We start from the raw sequence: 18,449 nt of genomic DNA, 5'->3' as shown, positions 1-18,449 counted from the left end.
GAAAATGGGGTCAGGTCAAGGAGGTGCTGGCAATGGAGGAGAATCCAGCCCACCGTAGGGATTCCCTGATCTGGGGGTCAGTGCCAAATGCTGTAACTCAAACTACGATGGACCAATATGACAGTCAAATGAGTTAGAAAGGGGAAGAGATAAAGCTGGCAAAACTGGAGGAATGGCAGACATCATGGGGGGAAATGATGCCTATTCACTCATCTCTGAGGATTAGCAGATACTACCAGGCAATAAGGAAATACAGAGCTCTGGCTCTTTATGCATAGGCTTCCTAGAGGGTACAAGGGCTGTGAAGGCAAGGCGGGGCACACATACAGCAAGTGACTCACTCACTGCTTCCTGCTCTGGTGAATCAGGGTTAAACACATGTATTATGTTCCTCACCGAAACACGGAATTCACTGAAACGCTGGGTGTGAACACAGTGCTCAGGGGATCAGACAATACAGTTCTTGCAAGCACTAATTAACACTAACATTAACAGGCAGATCTACACAAACAAGGTCACACTATTGATGGGCTGGGTGAGGATGGAAGGCGATAGGTGAGAGAGGGCTCCAAGAGTTGTAAGATAGGAAAAGAGACAAAGACAAGCCTGACATAAACGGCGACAACAGTGTCTCTGCAAAAGGCATGTGCTCCTTTCTTTCCACTAATTCTGATAATTATTTCAAGAAAGAGAGACAGGTGTGTGGGCAGCACACAGCTCAACTGGGGGATGCACCTCTTTTGAGCTCCCACTGAATTCTGCATGAAGGACAAAGGGGCTTGACAGTATTAAACTTTAGCAAGTAAAGGGAGAAACTCTCAGCTCAAAATCACATCTTGATCATGACCAATCCATCACATATGAAATAGACCGTCTAAGGTTTTATAAACAATGAAAAGTCCAGCCAGAACATGAAACTCGTTCTCTCACTCTTAATAAAGGTATGATTGATACCCTGACTGTACCCGTTTCTACAATGTTTATGTTAACAAAGCTTTTTCACAGGCACTATCCTCATCCAGATCCAGTGTTCTGTTTCAAAGTGATTATCAAATATTATGGCCATCCCATAAAAATTACCTGCAAAGAAAAAATACATAAGACTTTTTTTGAGTTATTATAGCATTGACTGATGAGATTCCACACCTCAAATTATTCTCCTGTCAACAACTCCTCGGCCATTTGCACAGGAAATAGAAAGTAGGCCAAGGAAAAGAATTAGAAGTCAATGTTGCTTCCTGTAAAAGCCATTTTGAGAAAGGCAATTTGGGTTAAATGTATGGTTAGAGATGATAGGCTACTTGTGCACTAGGGAAAGTAAATGTGTATTGCCTCTGATGTCAGACTTTCCTTTGTATTAATAACTAAGAAATTCCACTACCAAGCTACTTTGAAGTTAGAAGGAAAAAGAGGTACTTTCTAAAAGTCAAAAATAATCTTTTGCAAAAAAAACACACAAAAAAGCAGTGAAGATAATTACATCTCAACATGTAAAATGTGTGCCTCAGCATTTAAAGTGTGGTCCCCGTACCTGGAAATAAGCAGGCTTCTAATATCTGAGGTCACCCTCAGTCTTGAAACAACATGCTGTGATATGCGAAAAAGTCCTCTATGTGTTCATTTAAGCTGCTTCGCCTTAAACCTGTGCCCATGGCTTGTATGTCTCCCTGTCCCTTTGTTGGTTCATCTCTGCACTCAGTTAACATTTACTGTGTTCATCACAGAAGACAGAAAGATGAGATTGGGCTCTGCCTTGAGGCGCTCGCTCCTACTCTGGTGAGACAGAGGAGTGGGGCGATGATGAGCTGCCTTCGACATAAGAAGAGCTCTCTCAGAAGTGTGAGGAGAAGGAGGCAAGAGCCCAAAGCAGGGTGTGCTTGAGGCTACCTGGGGGCGGGGAAAAGCTGCCAGGGAGAGGATCTTTCAGTGGGAGACGGAACACAAGAGTGATGGTTGGCCAAGTAAAGAAGGTGGGTGGGTGGGCGGGGCGAGGGGAGGGACAGCTGAGTATTCTGGTTATAGGGAAAAGCTATATCAAAATAATCTCCATTGTTTAAGTTCTCATGATGATCCTGCCCCCATGCCTTCCCAAAGCGGTTTCCTCTTCTGGAATGCCCTGTCTCCACTGGCCAGGTTAACTCCTACCTCTGTTTCTAGCTTCATGGGTCACCTTTTCCTGAGAGACTTCCTGGACTCTCTGGACCAAGTCACCTGCTGTGATCTCTGTGTTCTCTGAGAGCTTTGTGCAGACTTCCATTATAGGACCACTCACTGCCTCATAAGTGTTAGATCACTCATCTGTCTCTCCACCGGACCATGGACCTCTGAGTAGAGACCATGACATTTATCTCTGGATCCCTAGTGCCTACCATGTGCCTGGTACCAAACATGCACACAGTAAATGTTGAATGAATGAAGGAATGAATGAATGGTATGTCTGGGTAACAGCATGAAGTTTTGTGGGCTTTATTGTTGGCTGGGTTATGGGATGGGAGGCTAGGGCCAGATACTGAATGCCTGAAGACTGCATTTTATCTCTCTTTCAAGTTGTCACAAACTGCAGGTCACATGACCCACTGGAGGACTGTAAATTTCATTTAGAGTGTTGATATCAGCACTTTTCAAAATATGAAATCCAAGAGAAGATGTCAGAGGGTAAAAGACACAGTAAAGATGCATGTTGTTTTTATGAAGCAACATTTTATTCAACTTTTATTCAAGTTATATCTGTGCATGTACATATGTATGTGTGCATTTTGAGTCATGATGTAAAATGCATTTCTTACTGTTTAAGAGCCAGTCAATAGGGAACAAGACAGCTGAAACCAAGAATGCAAGTTTGGGGGCTGAGGGCAATGAGTTTAGTTCTGGGCCTATTAAATGTTAGAAATACCTGCAGGTCAAGACAAAGGGCCTTTAAATGTTTGAAATGCCTGCAGGTCCAGACAAAGGGCCTTTAAAGGACAGGTGGAAATACAGATATGGATCCTGGGAGAGGGATTTAAGATCAAGAAAAACATTTAGCATATATACATTTGTAGAAAGCAAATACCAAAATAGCAGCTACATAATGGTCTCACTTCCCTATATTCACATGTATACAGTTCCCAAAGGGTGTCTCTGTGATTTCCTGGACTTTTAGCATCTGTTAAGAAAAACAAGGGGAGCCTGAACCAAGATGGTGGAGTAGAAGGATGTGCTTTCACTCTCTCTTGTGAGAACACCGGAATCACAACTAGCTGCTGGACCACTATGGACAGGAAGACGCTGGAACTCACCAAAAAAGATATCCTACATCCAAAGACAAAGGAGAAGCCTCAATGAGACGGTAGAGGGGTGCAATCACAGCAAAATCAAATCCTATAACTGCTGGGTGGGTGATTCACAGACTGGAGAACACTTATACCACAGAAGTCCACCCACTGGAGTGAAGGTTCGGAGCCCCACATCAGGCTTCCCAACCTGGGGGTCTGGCAATGGGAGGAGGAATTCCAAGAGAATCAGACTTTGAAGGCTAGTGGGATTTGATTGCAGGACTTTGACAGAAGTGGGGGAAACAGAGACTCCACTCTTGGAGAGCACACACAAAGTATTGTGCGCATGGGACCCAGAGGAAATAGCAGTGAACCCAGGGGAGACTGAACCAGACCTACCTGATAGTGTTGGAGGGTCTCCTGCAGAGGCGGGGGGTGGATGTGGCTCACCGTGGGGACAAGGACACTGGGAGCAGAAGTTCTGGGAAGTACTCCTTGGCGTGAGCCTTCCCAGAGCTTGCCATTAGCCCCACCAAAGAGCCCAGGTAGGCACCAGTGTTGGGTTGCCTCAGGCCAAAAAACCAACAAGGAGAGAACCCAGCCCCATCCATCAGCAGTCAAGTGGATTAAAGTTTTACTGAGCACTGCCCACCAAAGCAACACCCAGCTCTACCCACCACCAGTCTCTCCCATCAGGAAACCTGCACAAGCCTCTTAGATGGTCTCATCCACCAGAGGACAGACAGCAGAAGCAAGAAGAACTACAATCCTGCAGCCTGTTGAACAAAAACCACATTCACAGTAAGATAGACAAGATGAAAAGTCAGAAGGTAATGTACCAGATGAAGGAACAAGATATAACCCCAGAAAAACAACTAAATGAAGTGGAGATAGACAACCTTCCAGAAAAAGAATTCAGAATAATGATAGTGAAGATGATCCAGGACCTTGGAAAAAGAATGGAGGCAAAGACCGAGAAGATGCCAGAAATGTTTAACAAAGACCTAGAAGAATTAAGGAACAAACAAACAGAGATGAACAATATAATAACTGAAATGAAAACTACACTAGAAGGAATCAATAGCAGGATAACTGAGGCAGAAAAACGGATAAGTGACCTGGAAGACAGAATGGTGAAATTCACTGCTGCAGAACAGAATAAAGAGAAAAGAATGAAAAGAAATGAAGACAGCCTAAGAAACCTTGGGGACAACATTAAATGCAACAACATTCGCATTATAGGGGTCCCAGAATGAGAAGAGAGAGAGAAAGGACCAGAGAAAATATTTGAAGAGATTATAGTCAAAAACTTTCCTAACATGGGAAAGGAAATAGCCACCCAAGTCCAGGAAGTGCAGCAAGTCCCATACAGGATAAACCCAAGGAGAAATATGCCGAGACACATAGTAATCAAATTGGCAAAAGTTAAAGACAAAGAAAAATTATTGAAAGCAACAAGGGAAAAAAGACAAATAACATACAAGGGAACTCCCATAAGGTTAACAGCTGATTTCTCAGCAGAAACTCTACAAGCCAAAAGGGAATGGCATGATATACTTAAAGTGATGAAAGGGAAAAACCTACAACCAAGATGACTCTACCAGGCAAGGATCTCATTCAGATTCAATGGAGAAATCAAAAGCTTTACAGACAAGCAAAAGCTAAGAGAATTCAGCACCACCAAACCAGCTCTACAACTAATGCTAAAGGAAGTTCTCTAAGTGGGAAACACAAGAGAAGAAAAGGACCTACAAAAACAAACCCAAAACAATTAAGAAAATGGTCATAGGAACCTACATATCGATAATTACCTTAAACTTGAATGGATTAAATGCTCCAACCAAAAGACACATGCTTGCTGAATGGATACAAAAACAAGACCCATATATATGCTGCCTACAAGAGACCCATTTTGGACCTAGGGAAACATTCAATCTGAAAGTGAGGGGATGGAAAAAGATATTCCATGCAAATGGAAATCAAAAGAAAGCTGGACTAGCAATACTCATATCAAATGAAATAGACTTTAAAATAAAGAATGTTACAAGAGACAAGGAAGGACACTACATAATGATCAAGGGATCAATCCAAGAAGAAGATATAACAATTGTAAATATATATGCACCCAACATAGGAGCACCTCAATACATAAGACAACTGCTAATAGCTATAAAAGAAGAAATCGACAGTAACACAATAATAGTAGGGGACATTAACACCCCACTTTCACCAATGGACAGAACAACCAAAATGAAAATAAATAAGGAAACACAAGATTTAAATGATACATTAAATGAGATGGGCTTAATTGATATTTATAGGACATTCCATCCAAAAAACAGAATACACTATCTTCTCAAGTGCTCATGGAACATTCTCCAGGATAGATCACATCTTGGGTCACAAATTAAGCCTCAGTAAATTTAAGAAAATTGAAATCATATCAAGCATCTTTTCTGACCACAACACTGTGAGATTAGAAATGAATTACAGGGAAAAAAACGTAAAAGACACAAACACATGGAGCCTAAACACTACGTTACTGAATAACCAAGAGATCACTGAAGAAATCAAAGAGGAAATTAAAAAATACCTAGAGACGAATGACAATGAAAACACGACAATCCAAAACCTATGGGATGCAGCAAAAGCAGTTCTAAGAGGGAAGCTTATAGCTATACAAGGCTACCTCAAGAAACAAGAAAAATCTCAAATAAATAATCTAATCTTACACCTAAAGGAACTAGAGAAAGAAGAACAAACAAAATCCAAAGTTAGTAGAAATCATAAAGATCAGAGCAGATATAAATGAAATAGAAACAAAGAAAACAATAGCAAAGATCAATAAAGCTAAAAGCTGGTTCTTTGAGAAGATAAACAAAATTGATAAACTATTAGCCAGACTCATCAAGAAAAAGAGGGAGAGGACTCAAATCAATAAAATTAGAAATGAAAAAGGAGAAGTTACAACACACTGCAGAAATACAAAGCATCCTAAGAGACTTCTACAAGAAACTCTATGCCAATAAAATGGACAACCTGGAAGAAATGGACAAATTCTTAGAACGGTATAAGCTTCCAACACTGAACCAGGAAGAAATAGAAAATATGAACAAATCCATCACAAGTAATGAAATTGAAACTGTGACTAAAAATCTTCTAACAAAAGTCCAGTACCAGATGGCTTCACAGGTGAATTCTATCAAACATTTAGAGAAGACCTAACACCCATCCTTCTCAAACTCGTCCAAAATATTGTGGAAGAAGGAACACTCCCAAACTCATTCTGTGAGGCCATCATCACCCTGACACCAAAACCAGACAAAGATACTACAAAAAAAGAAAATTACAGACCAATATCACTGATGAACATACATGTAAAAATCCTCAACAAAATACTAGCAAACAGAATCCAACAGCACATTAAAAGGATCATACACCATGATCAAGTGGGATTTATCCCAGGGATGCAAGATTTCTTCAATATATGCAAATCAATCAATGTGATACACCATATTAACAAACTGAAGAATAAAAACCATATGATCATCTCAATAGATGCAGTAAAAGCTTTTGACAAAATTCAACACCATTTATGATAAAAACTGTCCAGAAAGTAGGCATAGAGGGAATGTACGTCAACATAATAAAGGCCATATATGACCAACCCACAGCAAACATCATTCTCAATGGTGATAAACTGAAAGCATTTCCTCTAATATCAGGAACAAGACAAGGATGCCCACTCTCACTACTATTATTCAACATAGTTTTGGAAGTCCTAGACACAGCAATCAGAGAAGAAAACGAAATTAAAGGAATACAAATTGGAAAAGAAGAAGTAAAACTGTCAATGTTTGCAGATGACATGATACTATACATAGAGAATCCTAAAGATGCCACCAGAAAACTACTAGAGCTTATCAATGAATTTGGTAATGTTTCAGGATACAAAATTAATGCACAGAAATGTCTTGCATTCCTATACACTAATGATGAAATATCTGAAAGAGAAATTAAGGAAACACTCCCATTTACCACTGCAACAAAAAGAATAAAATATCTAGGAATAAACCTACCTAGGGAGACAAAAGACCTGTATGCAGAAAACTATAAGACACTGATGAAAGAAATTAAAGATGCTACCAACAGATGGAGAGATATACCATGTTCTTGGATTGGAAGAATCAATATTGTGAAAATGACTATACTACCCAAAGCAATCTACAGAATCAATACAATCCTTATCAAATTACCAATGGCATTTTTTACAGAACTAGAACAAAAAAATCTTAAAATTTTTATGGAGACACAAAAGACCCCAAAGAGCCAAAGCAGTCTTGAGGGAAAAAAACGGAGCTGGAGGAATCAGACTCCCTGACTTCAGACTATACTACAAAGCTACAGTAGTCAATACAATATGGTACTGGCACAAAAACAGAAACATAGATCAATGGAACAAGATAGAAAGCCCAGAGGTAAACCCAAGCACCTATTGTCAACTAATCTACGACTAAGGAGGCAAGGATATGCAATGGGGAAAAGATAGTCTCTTCAATAAGTGGTGCTGGGAAAACTGGACAGCTCCATGTAAAAGAATGAAAGAATGAAATTAGAACACTCCCTAACACCATACACAAAAATAAACTCAAAATGGATAAAAGACCTAAATGTAAGACTGGGCACTATAAAACTCTTAGAGGAAAACATAGGAAGAACACTCTTTGACATAAATCACAGCAAGATCTTTTTTGATCCACCTCCTAGAGTAATGGAAATAAAAACAAAAATAAACAAATGGTACCTAATGAAACTTAAAAGCTTTTGCACCACAAAGGAAACCATAAACAAGAAGAAAAGACAACTTTCAGAATGGGAGAAAATATTTGCAAACGAATCAATGAACAAAAGATTAGTCTCCAAAATGTATAAAAGTTCATGCAGCTTGATATTAAAAAAACAAAACCAAATTACCCAATCCAAAAGTGGGCAGAAGACCTAAATACACATTTCTGCAAAGAAATGTTCACTTTGTTTCTCTAAAATAAAAAATAAAAAATAAAGTGTACAGTGTGACCAAAAAAAAAAAAAAAAAAGAAAAACAAGGGACTATCTCACCTTCTCAGTAGAGAAGTACAGACCTCAGTAGAGGTCTATACTATCTGACTCTGAGGAACTATAACTTAATGACCTCAAACTTATTCTCCTGGTCTTACCTATGTGCTCACAGGTACAGCATAAATCCCACCCATCATGTCAGACCCTATGATGAGCAAAGGAAGATGCTGAGAAAAAGAGGGCCTCTCTGCTGAAACACCAAATAACAGAAGAAAAGTGAATTCGAAACTTCCAGAGCTCAGAGTACAAGAATTAGTGTCTGTCGGAAACATTGACTTGCCCTTCCAAATTATTAACAGTTCCACTAATTCTCATATTCGCTAGTGTTTGCTTTTGCACAGGCCCCAGGGCTGCTAAAAATGAGTCCCTGGGCTTTCCTTGAACAACGCCTGTGGATGAAGTAGAACAAGGACTCCTAATAGCTTCCCTGGGTCCAGAAGTCAGGGAGGTCTCTAACAGAGACTCTAGCACAGGGGGATTCTGGCCTATCGAGTGTGGATAAACCCAGCTCACACAAGTTTGTACTAATGAAGTGATGGGGATGGAACGTGCTGGGTTTCCAGCTTGGAGTTTTCTGTTTTCCGAGCTGGGAGTTCTACTGTAGTGTTGACGATTTCAAACTGACTTAGCAATGGCTCTAATGAAATGGAGAACAACCAAGTAACTTTCATGATTTTGAAACTGACACTCTGAAAGTCCACACATACAACGTCTCTCAAATCATGATTGCTTCACAGCTGTACTACTTTAGGTTCTTGAAGATTTTTTTCTGGTTCCTCAGTGAGAAGTCCTAAATGAAACTTGTGAAGAAGCTCAGCAGAACTCAGCTTGGGTGTTACACACTCTGCTCTGGTGTAAACTTCAAAGATGAGCCAGGGAGAAAGCAGAACTTCCTAACTCTTACCCTGCTTGTACACTCTCTAGAAAAATAATTTATCAAGTGGGTGGAGCTGGAATTCAAAATCAGGTTGGTTTGATTAGAGAGACTATGTTCTTAAGAGCTGTGCTATTACGCTCCCAGGAGGATCAGAGAATGTGGCTCAGATCGCGTTAAATGATTCACAGCCAACTAACCAGTCTCTAGAAGGAGATTCTAAGCATTAGGAACAAGGCTTTTTTTTTTTTTTTAAATTCTCTCTCTAGTCCAACGTGCACACGCGCGCGCGCGCACACACACACACACACACACACACGGTACCAATTCCAACCTCTCTGGCATTTTCATCAGGAACTTAAAGGAAGACATAGAAAAATATCTTACATTCTCAGGTGACACAAAATAGAAGTGATATGTAATATCTCTTCTATTAAAAAATATTTAATCAAGTAGGAAAAACTGGCTGAACCTAACAGGGAAACCCCATAGCAATAAACATAAAATCCAGTGTTTAGGTTCCACTGATTAATTGTTCAAGATGGGAAGACCTGGAAGGCAACAATTTGTATAAAAAAAGATCCAAGGCTTTTAGCTGAGTACAAATTCCATGAGACCATCCAGTGGAAATGAAAGGAGATGGGGGTGCTGACTTGAAGGTGGCCCCTTAATCCCTGACCCCTGGTGTTCATGCCCTTCCCCTTGTGTGTGGATGGGACCAGTGACTTGCTTCTCACCAACAGGATACAGACAAAGTGATGAGATGCCACTTCTGTGATTACACTGTGTGAGACGCTGACTCCCATTTTGCTAGGAGACTTTCTCCCTCGCTGGCTTTGAGGAAGCAAGCAGTCACATGAGGAGGGCTGCAGGACATGGAACTCAAGGCGGCCTCAGCCAACAGCCAGCAGGGACCTGAGGCCCTCTGTCCAGCAGCCTGCCAGAAGCTGAATTTTGTCCACAACCACATGAGCATGGGAGCAAAGCCTTCCCCAGGAGATCCTCACATAAGACTGCAGGCCCAGATGACACCTGGACTGCAGCCCTGGAAGACCCTGAAGCAGAGCACCAAGCTAAGCCAGGCCTGGTCTCCTGACCCACAGCAATTGTGAGATGGTAAGTGTGCATTCAGTCACTAAGTCTGCAGTAATATTGTTATGCAGCAGTACACACGAATACCAATTTCACCCTTGAATCATACTATACACTATTCAGAGCCCATCTGGATTGTTGCACCAGCACCACATGCCAACTGTGAAGAGGAACAAAAATAAATAAGGGATGTACCCAGAAAGGTCAGGGGGTGGTGGACCCATGCCCCATGAGGTGGACTGGAAATGTTTACCCTTGAGAAAGAAACAGTTTGGGACAGCATAGATCAAGTAACTGCAATGCTGAGGGGGGCTGGGTTACGCTGTGCTGAGGGCCAATGGGGTAAGATACTAGTAAAAGACAAAGAAGGGCATACTAATGACAAGAGCTGTATAAAATGGAGTAGACAGCCTCATGAGGCTTCATCAGATGAAGGGTTGGGCTGCACCACATTTTGCATTCAGATATAATAAGAATCAACTTCTGTCTCCCTATACACAAGGGTCGTGTGCAGTGAAAGTCTGATGTAACACTATGACCAAGAGTTTGGGCCATAAGATGAGGTCATATATTTACATCTACCTTCATTTGTATTTAGCTGTAATTATAACTTATGGGGCAGATAGGGAGAAGTGAGTTGATAAGGAAAAGGATATGTATATGCAAGGGGGTAGAAAAGGTATGGATGAAAGCTTTCCTTCCCCATTTTCTATCCAAAGTATATATCAATGGCAGTTATTTTGCAGGGAACCAGCACAATCAATGGCTGATGTCAGAATATTTTCTAGTAGAAAGATAAGCAAAATATATGCATGTATATGGTGTGTGTGTATGTCTGTGTATACACACACACACATATATACAGTTCCTTTCCTCCATCACGCCTTAGGCCTTACCGAAAGCGCCACCGGATAAGGGGTTAGCGTGTTAGGACTTCATTTTTGGCAACGGCCAACGACATACAAGTTGAATGTGCAATTAGAAAAGCTGCTTTAACATGCTGCGTGACTCTGGGTTAGAGCAGCTTAACCTGCAGTGAGATTCTGCAGAGCAGGGAGCTTTACCTAGGACAGGCCAGCAGGGGGAGCCACTGGACCAAGAAAATGAAAAGTTGCTGGGGCTTCAGAAAGCTGCTGGACTATTTAATCAGCTGCTCAACTGAAGTTGCTGGATTGAAAAAGACGGTGTTTCCAAAATATCCTGCAGAGTTTTCAACATGACAAAGGTTTAGATGAGAAGGAACCCAAATACATAAAGGACAGCTCTTAAGAGTTTTATTTAAAGTGAGTTCAGTTCACCGGCTAGAAGATAAAGGTCTGGCTGAGTGGTGCTTGGCTGCACGTGGGAAGCATTTGGGAAGCATGAAAAAAATACAGATAAAAAAAAATACTAAAGACTGGGACCCACCTCAAAGTTCTGATTTAATTGGTTCAAGGTGCAGGCTAGGTATGTGGAATTTTCCAAACCTCCCAGTGATTCTAATGTCACAGCAAGGGTTGGGCTCGCTGACTGGCCCCATCTTAACTAGGCCATCTCTCAGAGGCCCTCAGTTTAGTTAGACGGTATATAGATTTTTTTTTTTTTTTAAAGTCTTCAGCCTGGGTCCAGAGGGCTACAAAAGATTTGCAGTAGATGAATGAAAAAAACAAGCAGTTGGCTGTTATAGAAATTAGAGGATACCTAGAAACTAAATTTGAAACTACTCCAGGAAACGCTCTTAACTGGAAAATCCTGCAGTGAAAGCAGCTCATTTAAAATATGTTTCCCTCCAACCAAAAATTTTCCTTCTTTTCCCTCTCCCTTTCCTCCTACCGTTTCGATTCCCTGTCTCTCTAAACGCTGACTCCCTCATCTATTTCACTCGCATCTCAACAGCTTCTCTCTTCTTTTCACTGAGTGATGTTATTCTGACAGGGCTTCAGACTTCCAGCTCCCCGCTGTGGGAGCCACAGGGACAGAAATGTCCCTGCACATTGTTCAGGAGCCTGAGAGTGGAGGCTGCTGAGGCTGGAGGGGGCGATGTTGCCAAGCAAATGCAGCAGAACTAGGCTGGCTGCCTGAAGCAGTGGCACAAAAAGCAAAAAAAGGACACCCAGGGAGAGGCACTTGGAGGTAGGAACACTAGATGCTGGATGGAGCCTTGCTGTTCAAAGTGTGGTCCATAAACTAGCAGCATCAGCATCACCTACAGAAAGAAGCTCAGGGCCCACTCCCAACCTGATGAATCAGAATTTATAATTCAACACAAACCCTGGGTGATTCATACACAAACTTAAGTTTCAGAAGCACTGCTTTTATTTTTATTTATTTATCTATTTATTTTTGTGGTACGCAGGCCTCTCACTGTTGTAGCCTCTCCCGTTGCAGAGCACAGGCTCCGGACGCGCAGGCTCAGCGGCCACGGCTCACGGGCCTAGCCGCTCCGCAGCATGTGGGATCTTCCCGGACCGGGACACGAACCCGTGTCTCCTGCATCGGCAGGCAGACTCTCAACCACTGCGCCACCAGGGAAGCCCCAGAAGCACTGCTTTTAAAGAAGTCATTCTAACTGGATTTTTCAACCAAAAAAGTGCAAGCAGTAGGTGGGAAGTAATCACTACAGGTACACCTTCATTTAGAGTACCTGTGTGGAAGATTATTTGTTCAGATAGCATTTGGAAGAGAGGTGGGCATCTCATATCGGGAGCTAGTACAGATGACAATGATTTGCATGGAGGATTGGCTCAGCATTCTGTAAGTCAGAGTTCGCCTACCAGCACCTGCTTTCCTGTCCTTACTTTTACGGCCTTATACCCCAGGTGTCTCTTACAGCAAGAGGCCTCAAATCATTTCTCAAAACTGGCAGGATGTGAATAATAATAATAATAATAAAAGAACTACTCTATTCATCCACTCATGTTCTTTACTTGGGCTGCAAACTTGAGGCCAATTAAAACTCGATGACAGGGCTTCCCTGGTGGCGCAGTGGTTGAGAATCTGCCTGCCGATGCAGGAGACACGGGTTCATGCCCTGGTCCGGGAAGATCCCACATGCCGCGGAGCAACTAAGCCCGTGAGCTATGGCCGCTGGGCCTGCGCGTCCGGAGCCTGTGCTCCGCAACGGGAGAGGCCACAACAGTGAGAGGCCCGCATACCACAAAAAAAAAAAAAAAAAAAAAAAAAAAAAAACCTCGATGACAGATATATGTCATATATGACTTATAACACATGCCCAGATTGATTGCCATCTTCTTTTTCTTGCATGAAAGTAGTTTTCCTATTTACTGAGCATTGACTCTGTGCAAGGCAGTGCGCTGATTATTGGGAGACAGAAAAATGCGTAACTATAACTTCTGCCCTCAAAAATGTAGTATTTTAAATATTCATTTTTATTACATTAAAATTAAACAGGACAGGGACTTCCCTGGTGGTCCAGTGGCTAAGACTCCATAATCCCAATGCAGGGGGCCTGGGTTCAATCTCTGGTCAGGGAACTAGATCCCACATGCATGCCACAACTAAGAGCTAACATGATGCAACTAAGACCTGGAGCAACCTAAATAAATAATAAAAAAAAAATTAAACAGGACGAAGCTATTGAACTAATTCATAACACTATGAAACTTTGACATCCGTGAGAGTGTTTTAGAAAATTATATAATTTTCAAAAACATGTTAATGTGAATGTATTAGTTTCCTGTGGATGCTGTAACACATAACCCCAAACTAGATGGCTTAAAACAACAGAAGTTTAATCCTTTTGAGAGTCTTAAGTCCGAAGTCAGAAATCAGATTCATTGGGTTGAAGTTAAGATGTCAGCAGGGCTACCCTCGCTCTGGAGGCTCTAGGGGAGAATCCCTTTCTTGCCTCTTCCAGCTTCTGGTGGCTAAAGGCATTTTTCACTCTAATTTCTGCCTCTGTCTTCATGCTGTCTTCTCCTCTTCTGTATCAAATCTCCTTCTGGCTCACACTTATAAGAACACTGATGACTGCACTTAGGGCCCTCCTGGATAATCCAGGATAATCTCCCCATTTCAAGATCCTTAACTTAATCCCATCTGCAAAAAATACCCATTTTCTAAATAAGGTATAATTACAGATTCAGGGATTAAGGTCAAATATCTTTCATGTTTGTTATTCAGCCTACTACAGAGTAAAATGACCATTTACAAATATTATTTCTAAATGACACTCAAAGTGGATATTTTATACATATAAAACATGAAGGAAACAGAAAAAACTGTGAAAGTGTCTACTTGCAGCAATAACTTCACATAAGCTGCCTGACAGTTTGTAATGCTACAGATCAACCCAATGAAATAGGGCAATATTGGCTACTCTGCAGGTGAGAAAACCATACTGCAAAGCAAGGCACTTGCTTAGGTGCCCTTGAAGACAGGAACAGAGCCAGGACACAACCTGGATTTGTGTCTGGTGCCCTTCCCACCTCGTCACTTGGATGCCAGAGCAATTAACAGGACTGTTAATTCCTCTCAGGTGACCCCTAAAGCAACTTCCGTACATGGGACCAGCAAAGACCGAAGCCCAGCAGTCACAGCCAGGTCATCTCACTAGTTATGTGACCCTTCTCCCCACAACAGGTGCTGCTGTGCCTCTGCTGACCTACTGGATGTACTGAGATTGGTTGCAAAGTCAAGGAATGATTCTCTCATAGAGCTATTTACTAAGAAAACGGATATTGTCATTTATTCTTATTCGATTCTATGCGACAATAGTAATGGAAGTGCTTATCCCTCAAACCAAAAAGAAAAAAGAATGTATTATTTTTTCTTTCTTTGGATGTAGCGCACAGAATTTTGTTTATATTAACATAATAAGCACCCATGAGCTCACCGCCCCAGACAAGAACTAGATTACTTAAAAACAACCACGTCGAATCCTCAGGTCCCATGCTACCCAGCACCCCACCTGCCGTAAGCTCCATTCTGAACCATGTTCATCACTCTACCTTCCTTTAAAATATAATTTTATTGTCCTTATAAAGATTATAAAACATTTTAATTTTAATTATTTAAAAATTTCTATACAAGATATTGCGCTGTAGCTAATCTTTTGAGATTTTCTTTTCTCCACTTCACGTTATATTGCTAAGATTCATCCAAACTCTTGTGTGACTATTATGTGAATAGAGTATTATTCATCCACTCTCTTATTGATAGGCATTTGTGTTGTTATAAGTTTCTGCCCAGGATTCAGGAAGGAAAACTGCATTACGTACAAATGCCAAGTTGAAAGCTCAGCAGTGATCTCATTATCCTTTCACCACCATAAAATTCCATAATACAAAAATAAAACACTGGCACCTACAATGGAGTTGTGTTCCAACAGTTTGAGAACTGTTTGGGACTCACAATATATTTTCCCAAAGAAACAATTCTCTACATGGTGGTTAGTCCCCTGGCTGCTGCACAAAAGCCTGTTGAATTCATAACAAACCCAAAAGCGCTACGGAGCCAAACCACTCTGCACAACAGGGCTTCCGATAAAAATGCAGCCACTGTGGAAATCACAACACTTCCTATGGAGGTGGCCAGGGAGCAGGACGGGGCTCCTGTCCCCAAGACTCACCAAGCTCTAGCGAGGGGCAGCAAGGCCAGCCCAGAGGAGGAAGACCAGGCTGGCCCGAGCCTTCCAGGCCAACGGAGAGGCTGGGATGGGGACTGACACCAAGAAGAGGAAGGGAGCTCTGACTTGGGAGGAATGACAAGCGCTCTAGCAGAAGGGTTGAGGGGTCGTCAAAAAGGGAATCGTTTTCTCTGCGTTTTCAGCACTGGTTAATGGCGGGGGTGGGCAACAGTAAGGTAGGGTCCAGAGGTTGCCCTCAGGGGGTCTCCAGCAAGTGAAAGGCTTGGCTTTTCTTTCTCCTCTTCACAATCTTTGTATCTCTTCTTTCACAGAGGCACCTACTTGCACTGAGGATGGGGCTTCGGAGAGGCAGAACTTGGGGGGGGAGCTCCTGGGGGAGGTGGAGAAAACTGAAAGGAGGTGCCACCTCTGCTGTATTATGTCTGCAGTGCTGGGGGTGGGGTGGGGGAAGGAGAGCAGAAGAGCCTCCCGAGCTGTAGCAGGAGCAAGGGCTGTGTCTGTATTGAGAATATGTAGGTCAGGGCCTGCCTATCAAAAGGAAATCCATACATTTACCTGTTCTAAAAAAAGAGGCTATTATTTTTAGAGCTTTGAATGGGCTACGCAGGAATATATGAGTTACAGCTAAACCTCCGCTAAGTTTACTGGCAGAAAAAAAAGGCTGTTAAAAAATTTAGGTCAAGATAGTTCTATAGAATGTGCTACATATGCAGTATTTTATTATAGTTTTGGCAGCTGTGTATATACTATTCATATATATACAGTTACAGTTTCAACAGATATGTATGTTATTACATATTATTCATAAAAAGTTATTGTGAACTTGTTATTGCCCAGGACTGTGCTAGAAGGTAAGATGCAACTATGGAAAAGATAGTCCTTGATAAAGGTAATCTTCATGATAAACTCTAGGTCCTCCAGGGCCCCACGGGCCTGCTCCTTCCTGATCAAGAATAGATTCACTTCATTATAAAGTAGAAACTAACACACACACACATACACACACACACACACACACACACACACACACACACACAAAACAATGATGTTGAAAAAAAATAGTAAAATAAAATAAATTGTTCCTCAAAAAAAAAGAATAGATTCCCAATCCCAAAGCAACATTCTCTTGGCAATTGTCATGAAACACCACAGACTTTCCCCTACAAAAGGGGTTACTTATTCCTAACAGATTCAGTGGGTCAAGAACTGGTATTTAGAACACCGATGCTAAACTTTAGTATTCATAACCTAAGATTAGTAAATTACTTAGAGTTGAAAATGAGGTATTCTATCAGGAAGTATGGCTGCCAATGAAGTCCTGACAACTTCGGATGCAACCACTGGCACATCAAGAGAGCTGGAATTCTGCAATTCTCTGGACAACACTGAGCTAAAGATTCATCAGTGTTACAATGACTTAGTTGTAAATTTTCAGTTGCTGTTACTCTTGATTTTAAATTCTAAACTGGTATTAATTTAGCTTCATTAGTACCAGATTATTGTGAGCTATCTTATTAACTTCACATTATATTTAACGCATTTCTGCATCAAGGACGTACGCAGCCTATCATTTTCCAATAACTAGAAATTATGAAAGTTGTGCATTATGGGTTATATATGAATCAGCCAAGAGACTAAGGCTAAAGCAGATATACCTAATCCTTCTTCACCCCTTAATCTGTGTTTTTCAAATACTCATTGCTACGGACTGAAGCCTTGTGTCCCCCAAAACTCAGACATTGAAACCCTAACCCCCAATGTGATGGTATTTGGAGACAGTCTTTGGGAGATAATTAGAATTATATTAGGTCAGGAGGATGAGGGCTTCATGATGGGATTAAGGTCCTTATAAAAAGAGGAGGAGACAAATGATCTCTCTGTGTGCACACTCCAAGGAAGCCCATGTAAAGACATAAACAGGAAAAGGGCCCTCACCAAGACCTGACCATGCTGGCACCCTGATCTTGGACCTCCCGCCTCCAGAACTGAGAAGTAAACCTTTGTTGTGTAAGTCCCCCAGTCTATGGTATTCTGTCACAGCAGTTAGTAGTGACGAAGACACTGACATTTACTGTTTTCTCCATAGTTAAACAGGAAAGGATGGGGTTGGTAGGCCAAGAGTTTACAGGGTTCACAGGGGCTGGGGGGAGGGGCTTGAGCATCTATGAATATGAAATGTGGTATAATGAATAAAAGCCCTAAATGAGGATCCCTGACTTATACAAAGACATACAAATGGTGTCTGAAACAGGCTGAGCGACTTGCAATGGCCAAACAGCCAATGGTGATAGGTGTGGGGAGGGGAGACGGAATGGTCTCTGACCTCTAGAGATCTAATGGGCTCCCTCCCATTAAATTATATTGTAAAAATAATTTAAACACTCATGATGACCTCTGACCACGAATTTTATCCTCATGTGAAGGACAAAGCGGAGATTAAAGATACCCAGATAAATCAGGGGTTGGGCTAACAATGGTACCTCTTCCTCTCCTCCACCACGCTTCTCTAAGACCATCCTGTTTT

The 18,449-nt window shown here is 41.6% G+C and overlaps 1 protein-coding gene across 6 annotated transcripts in view; it reads right to left on the bottom strand.

Annotated features, from left to right (window-relative positions):
• CDK14 (cyclin dependent kinase 14) overlaps nucleotides 1-18,449 on the bottom strand; it is a 599,292-nt gene that overhangs the window by 142,489 nt on the left and 438,354 nt on the right. The window lies entirely within an intron of this gene.

This window comes from Kogia breviceps, chromosome 9 (assembly GCF_026419965.1).
Source record: "Kogia breviceps isolate mKogBre1 chromosome 9, mKogBre1 haplotype 1, whole genome shotgun sequence".
Lineage (NCBI taxonomy): Eukaryota > Metazoa > Chordata > Mammalia > Artiodactyla > Physeteridae > Kogia > Kogia breviceps.
Note: the sequence above shows the minus strand (reverse complement) of the source record. Positions and strands in the feature narration are given on the sequence as shown.